Genomic DNA, 7,484 nt, shown 5'->3' with positions numbered 1-7,484 from the left:
AAATTTTGGCATGTTCACATGAAATACTATGCAGATGTGAAAAAGAATGAATTATAGCTATGTATACATATGTATATATTAAATAATTTTAAAGAGTAATTAATAAAAATAAATTCATTAAACAAACATACCATATGACTCCATTTTTATAAATATCAAAAATATAAAAATACTAGGCCATATACAAAATTTAATACAGTGAATATTTGAGGGAAGAACAGGGTGGGATGGGGAGTGGATGGAATAAGGTAGGGGCCCAAAATATTGCTAATGTTAAATGTATTAATCAGGTGTTGGGTGGATGGTGTTTGTTCTATTTACAATAGTATTTTGTTTGCATAGATTAATTTATGATAAAACACATAAAATAAATCCTTAAACATTTTCTCAGGATTTGGCAGAGTTGATTATAATTCCTATTACAAAAATGTATTACCATATGGCAAAAGTATTCCACTCCAGAAAAATCTCATTTAATAAACTTAACTGGAATTGCAATAACATATACCATGGGGCTTCAGGTTCGAATAATGAACCTGAAGCAATTTAGAAATAACATTAAAAAACAATAGAAATGCTATATCATCCAGATGTGCAATGAATTAAATGCTGTAAATTAAAAATGAAATCAGAAAACTAAACCATCTGAGTATGTAAATAAACACTGAAAACAAATTAATTATTGGGTCAAAAGTATTTCTATTGTTTTTAATGTTATTTCAGCAATTCTAATTGAAATGAATAATGGCATGGAACGTGTTTCTCTCCTTTTTCAAACTCTTCATTTTGAGTGTGAAATCATAGGTACCAAGGGCAGTAAGAGAAATTAGTTTTATTCCTGACAGATACTAAATGCTACCAAACCCAAACTGAGGGTAAATTATTGTGCACATAATTCAAAAGTTTTCTCACTTGCTTCAAAGGCAATAGGAAAATAATTCTTACTGCCTCAAACCCCTTTTAGGAAATTAAATAACTGGCTAGTAAGTGGTGGTAATGGAGTTTGAATTTGGTTTGACTCAGACTGCCAACCTAACACAAAAACTCTGCCCTGTAAATACTTCATATTTTGTGACAAGGCTATCATTTAATCCTCATAAGAGAGGAAGACAAAGACAAGCAGGAATCTTCAGGAGCCAACACAGAACCCAAATGATAAATAGTGTCCACACATGTAGTTTTATTTCCATTTGAAAAAAAGAACATTAATACTTAAAGAGATGTAATGACTTAACTATGCTCAAAACTGTTTATTTCCTCTGCAGTGCGGCTGTCTGCTTACTGAGAAGCCATCCTCAACCCTCTCTCTATACTTTCTGTAACTCTCATCCTTCATCTCTTATCCTGATATTTTCTACACTTTCCATCTAAAAGTTTTAACTTAGCATTAGGGCATTTCCCATTCCACCTCCCTTCATCAGTAGATTTAAAAAATAACCACCAAAATATGCTGGTGTTTTACTGTCAATAGTAAAACTTTACATATTTACCAGAGTTTACATTTCTTTTTAAAATTCAAAATATTAATCATATTTACAACAGAGGGTATTTCCCTAGAATGATGGGAAGGTTTACCTTTCTATCTCCCAGTTGACCTTATTTGAATTCTGTTTCATTCTAAATTGAAGATTCTGTAAAAAGTTGCCAAACCTTTCCTTTTCATTTTCATCATAATGTATCATCCACCATATTTCTGACAGCCAAATAAATTTATCATTTGTTTTAATAAGCTTTTTAGAAGGGCCAACTCTGTACCCAAAACTCTTTTTAATATGTTATTTTTAAGAAGTCTGGAAATATACATTCATTTTAAATAATAAAGTACCTGGAAAACATCCATTACTAAAGATCAAGTTTTGATTTTTACCAGCATGTTTTATTGTATCTTCTAAAGTGAAAGTAGTTGAGCAATTGTTTTGAATAATTCTTTACAAAGAAGAAGGAAGGGAAGACATTAGGAAGAAAGGGATGAAAAAATATTTCTATTTGCTAAACCTCAATCCTATACTTTTAGATAAGTACTGGATTTTATTGCCTTTGATTTTTAGATAGGCATTGGTATTTATTGTCCTTTTCTATGGAATTATTATTTAAATGAGTGTTGGAAGAGAAACCTAAGCAATACTAGAAGAAAATACGTAAAGAGAGTGAATGAAGAAATTCTGAAACAGGATTAAAGGAAAGAAAAGCTAGAGTGACCACCAGAAATGAAATGAAGTTCCCTTCCTGTAACAGATTTAGCAAATGGTGGAGAGACAGCATGATAAATAGGGCATGATTATAAGGTTATATGCTTTTCCTAAAAAAAAAAAAAAAAAATAGCAAGGAGATAATAATTATGTTGAAGGAGATCGGAAACATGTTTTGGACTAACTTTAATAGTCATGAATGTTGTATCTGGTTAATCCAATGAAAAAGTATACTTTTTATTAGTAGGGTTGTGCAAGTGAAGTTTTAGGCCTCTTTCAGTGAGAAAAATCACAAAATTGGATCGTCTATTCTAGACAGATGTTTACCTCTGAGCAAATGAATTCAGAAGATTAAGCATCTCAGGAATTTGTAGTATTTCTGTTCATTCTACATTCTTCATATTGGCTATATATACATTTGATGTTGAGTAAACAGTATAACTTGGACTCAAAACTGATCGCGTATTTCAGATATTCCCAAGAGCTCTGAAAATGGGCATATGCTTGCCAGAATTATTCTACACTACCAGTTATTTTGGGAAATAACGCAATAAATTCTTATATTAGTATGAAATAAGAACATACATAATTAGAAATTTAATATTAAAACCATATTTTCTCTGTATAGGAACTTTATTAATATGAAGTCGATTATTTTTATTTAAGTAACTTTTATTATCAGTTTATTGTTAATAGTCTTAGTTTTGTTATGTGAATTTTAAATTTTGTAATAAAACTTGGATTTCCCCTCATAAACATAGAATTGCATATTATTCATGATTCAGAAAATCCTGAATGTACTCTGCTGATGTAAAATATAAAGAAGTTTGTATTATGAGATCCTGCCATTTTGTCTCTAGGTACATGTCCCCAAAAGAGGGACATTTAACCCCAGGATGCGCACTAAGAATAGCGCTCCTTTCCTGAGTGAATTGCTTCTGTGTGGTCCCTTGGAGCAACCCAGGTCTGTTAGAGTTCTTTCCCAGAATGTTTAGACCAGGAACTAGGAAGAGAATCCATTCTCCCCTGGGAGGTAGCCACTTAAGTGAAACTATGGAATTTGTGATGACTCTGTGCAAAAAGCATGCAATGGCCAAAAATAAAGCGAATTCACAGAAAGAGAGAGCTCCGAGACTGTGAAAGACAGCTTAAGAAACTACTTAAGATGTTAAGTAGTTTACCTTGTTTGTTTATACTTGATCTATATTTGTCTCGTACAAGTTCCAATTCAAAATTATCCTTTCCAATCATGAACACAAAACGTTCTCCCCTCTGCCCTATAAGAGGTGGGATTACACACTGTTTAAGAACTTGGAAAAAAAGACAGTAGACCAACTTTGTATTGGGGAATACAAATTGTGACCCTGTTTACACAAATGACATCTTATCACATGAATTGAAAATATGGCAAGGATACTTACTTGCTCAACAATATTTCTTCAGTGCTGTTTTGGGACACTGGGTCCTGGTTTGCTTTTTTAAATGGCTGAATAGATCTGCCAGTCCTGCCAACTTCATCCTGCAGTTGCAAAGATAAATAATTTGTATTCAACCAGATTAGATCCTCTTTGATCCAAAAGATCCTCTTTGATCCAAAATAGGCAGCAACAAATGTGAAAGATAGAATTGTTAGAAAAGACATACTACTTAAAACTATTGAAAACATGTAGTGCAAAAAAGTTTATTTCACTTAGTATGTTTCCCCTAAATTGTTATTTTTTGGTTGTTATCAAAAGAGAAGGCTGTGGAAATTATAAGGAAGAGGGAATAATAGGTTCCGAATTGGAGGATGAGGCATGTGGCTTTATTTTTTTCATATTAACCTAGTTATTTAATATCTCTGAGTCTCACATAAATGGAAACAGTAGTATCTGCTCTACCAACAATGTATGTTTGTTGTAAAATCTGATGAGAACAAATTTGGTGACAGAATTTGATTAGCCATAAAAGATTGTAGTGGAATCTAATTTTATATGTTTTGTTACACTATGAATTAGAATATATTATGAAATAAAACTATATCTCCATCAACATATGCACATATAACTTATATTGAAATGTTACACAACCATTCCCTTGAATCATGAGTAGACATAGTGGACTGATATAATTGCTATTATTATAGACCTCAGCACAAAGATTCTGTGTATTCAGAACTTACTTCTCTTTCCAATTAAAAGAATGATTTATAATCCCCATGTTTTTTTGTTCACAATGCTATAAAAATCTCAAACCTAACTGTTTAGTGTATTAAAGGAATTAATTGCTTTTCTGTTCTTTATCTCTCATTTCTGTTACATCGTAACAATTCTTGTTTTTGTCATTACATTTATGGTCTTTCCTTAGCAATTTGGAAGATTCCCAATGACTACCGGAACAATGGCTTATAAGAGTATTGTAAGCATCCATATTTTTTTAAAACTGACTTTTTGAGGTTTTGCATTTATTATAGGTATTGTAAAAGATGATTCAACAAAAAAGTATGAATCCGTTTAATTTCACATTTCTCAGAAGTTTTGGGACTAGTATGAAGGAAATCAAAACTTCTCAATATTTTTCCTTACATGTTGATCACTTCTATTATTATTATTGTTATTATTATTATTTTTTATTTTTTGAAGAAGAAAACACTTGAGCATATAATGAACTTCCTTCCATTTGGCTTCAAGCTACCAGGACACAGGCCTCTCCAACGCCCTTAATGTTCTCCTCAGCTCTTCTGCTGAAGAATTTGGCCTTCAGATGACGTTCTGCTTTGGGAGCTTTCCTTTCCCCAGAACTTGGCAGTAAGTAGCCTGATCATGCCACAGCAGTGATAGGAGCAGCTCCAGTCTTATTTTTGGCGGCATTTACCTGTGTCTGCTCACTGACCAAAGATCATAGTTTGTCAAGGTTGAGTTTTGGGCAGAAGCTCTGGTTCCTCTTTAAATGGTAATACCTCACACCAACTTTCCCAAAGTAATCTGGGTGATACTTGTCAAAGTTGATCGATCCTGTGGTGATGCCTGCCACCAGCTTTACCTCGGCCTCCTGGGTGCTTCTGGTGCTTACCAATGTGGCCTCGGTCATGGCTCTCGTGGCCCCAGAGTTTCCGGTCTTCCGTAGTCTGGATAGCATGCTGACAGCTGAAATGAAAGAGCCTCACATTATTTTTTGAATGTGCAAAGCGCTGCAGAACATCTGAAGTAGACCAGGGAGTAAACACTGTTGTTCTGAAGAACTATCGTTTTTGTTTTGTGTTTTTTTTCCTAGCATTCCTCAGTTTTTCTATTTGGGCATGCTGTCTCTCGTATGTGCTGTCTAGAAACTATGTACTCTCACCACTACCTCTTAGAACACCTAGGATTTATTCATCTTCATTTCACTTGCTAGGTGACTTGTACAATGTGAATCCAGGATTGCATCTCTATCTGTATTGATGACCAGTGTCACACCCAGCACATATCACAGTCCGTAGTTCAAAGACGGCCATCAAATAATATTTGTTGGAAAGATCAACTTGAGCCTAATTCTCATTAAGTAGTAAAAAATAAAATGAAATATAATCTTAGAAGAAGATGGTCAAAAGTGATCAAAGTAAAATACAGGGTCTGGAAAGCCATACGTAATATTTAAAAATTTGATGAAAGAACAAAAGAGAAAGTGAATAAATAGTAGGCTTAGTATTGAGCACCTACTAAGTGTTTTTGTTTGTTTTTTAGTTTCAGGTGTACGAAGCAACATAAACCTCATAAAATGTTAACTCCAATAAGTCTATTACCCATCTGACATAGTTATTAAATATTTATTACGTAGTACATAGTTATTACAATATTATTGACTATATTCTCTATGTTGTACACGACCCCATGACTTTTAAAAAATTATAGTTGACATTCAGTTTTATATTAGTTTCAAGTGTACAGCATAGTGGTTAGACATTTATATAATTTATGAAGTGATATCACCAATAAATCTAGTACCCATCTAACACAATACATAGTTTCTACAATATTATTGACTATATTCCCCATGAGCACCCACTAAGTTTTAAATAAGCCAACAAACTGGATTGTAAGTGGATTTGGCAACATGGATATCAGGAATACTGGAATTGATATCACAGTTTATTTTCTGTTTTGTTTTTTTTTTACAGAAGATTCAAATAATTTTCCAGTAGTGTGTAAGGCTGATTAAAATGAGTAACTTTCAAACAGATGCCTTAACATATCGATGCGAAGTGATCAGGGGAAGAGAAAGAAGGAAACTGTACCTTTCCTGAAATGCCACCTAAGCTGAAGCCTGACTGATTTGTACAGCAGTTATGTGAGGAGAAACTTACAGATTGGAGTATGTTACACAAATAAATATATCATTTAGAAATTGCAAGGTGATACAAAGAATTTTTTGAAAAACAGGCTAAAAACCTCATCCCCAAACTGTCAGAAATCCAGCTTAATTCTCTAAGTAACATAGGTTATTGAATATCAGAATTTAGAAAGGTTATTTTTAACCCAAAATAAGCTGAGAGTTGCATTCGAAATGAATGCGTTCTCAGAGAAACATCTCCAGAGACTCACTGAGAATGATTTGAAGGATATACATAAAAAGAGTCCTCTTTGCAATGCACTCTATGAACAAGAAAATAAACATTTGAGAAAGACGACCTAATTGGTCACATTTTTATAAAAAATACTGAACAAAATTCAATTAGTGTGGTTCCAAAGGTCTTTTAATTTGTGTTTTTGCAAAAAGAGAAGTCATTGTCTTCTGCATCAATCACTGTGGGAAGCCATAATCAGGAACTCATAGGATTTTGGAGAGGGAGTGGAACATGAGATATTGCATGCAGAGCCTTTAGAACTGGTTATGTGGGTATGGCACATAGTAAGCCTGAGTACATACTAGCTGGTAGTAGATTAGTAGTAATAGTGGTAGTAGTAAAGCTTTGGCAGAGCTACAATTTTATCCAATTTACATCATAAATCCACAACTTTTCAATGGAAAAAGAAGAGACAGGAATACATAAAATAGGTCTTTACTAGAGAATAAAGAGAGCCTAATTAACAGAAATCCTTTTCTCACAGATAAGAAGTGATGTCTGTGAGACGCCATCATTAAATGTATGCTTTGTTTACCTTTTCCAGTAATTTCTTTACAGACTTAACCAACTTGCTGTCTTTCTTTATATTTGTGTCACTTTATGTTGGTATCCAAAGTAGAATCCTCAAATGATGTGTGTACTAGGGGAAACATTTTGCCGTTAAACCAAAATCAGTAATGCGAATCGGATTCACTTTTACGCTACATTAACTA

General features: G+C 33.2%; 1 pseudogene across 1 annotated transcript; it reads right to left on the bottom strand.

Annotated features, from left to right (window-relative positions):
- Positions 1-4,853: 4,853 nt before the first annotated feature.
- Positions 4,854-5,306, bottom strand: LOC308505186 (large ribosomal subunit protein uL15-like; annotated as a pseudogene). Its single transcript has one exon. The product of its transcript is annotated as a large ribosomal subunit protein uL15-like (transcript).
- Between the last annotated feature and the right edge of the window lie 2,178 nt (positions 5,307-7,484).

The sequence above is a fragment of the Rhinolophus hipposideros genome, assembly GCF_964194185.1.
Source record: "Rhinolophus hipposideros genome assembly, chromosome: 11".
Classification (NCBI taxonomy): domain Eukaryota; kingdom Metazoa; phylum Chordata; class Mammalia; order Chiroptera; family Rhinolophidae; genus Rhinolophus; species Rhinolophus hipposideros.
Note: the sequence above shows the minus strand (reverse complement) of the source record. Positions and strands in the feature narration are given on the sequence as shown.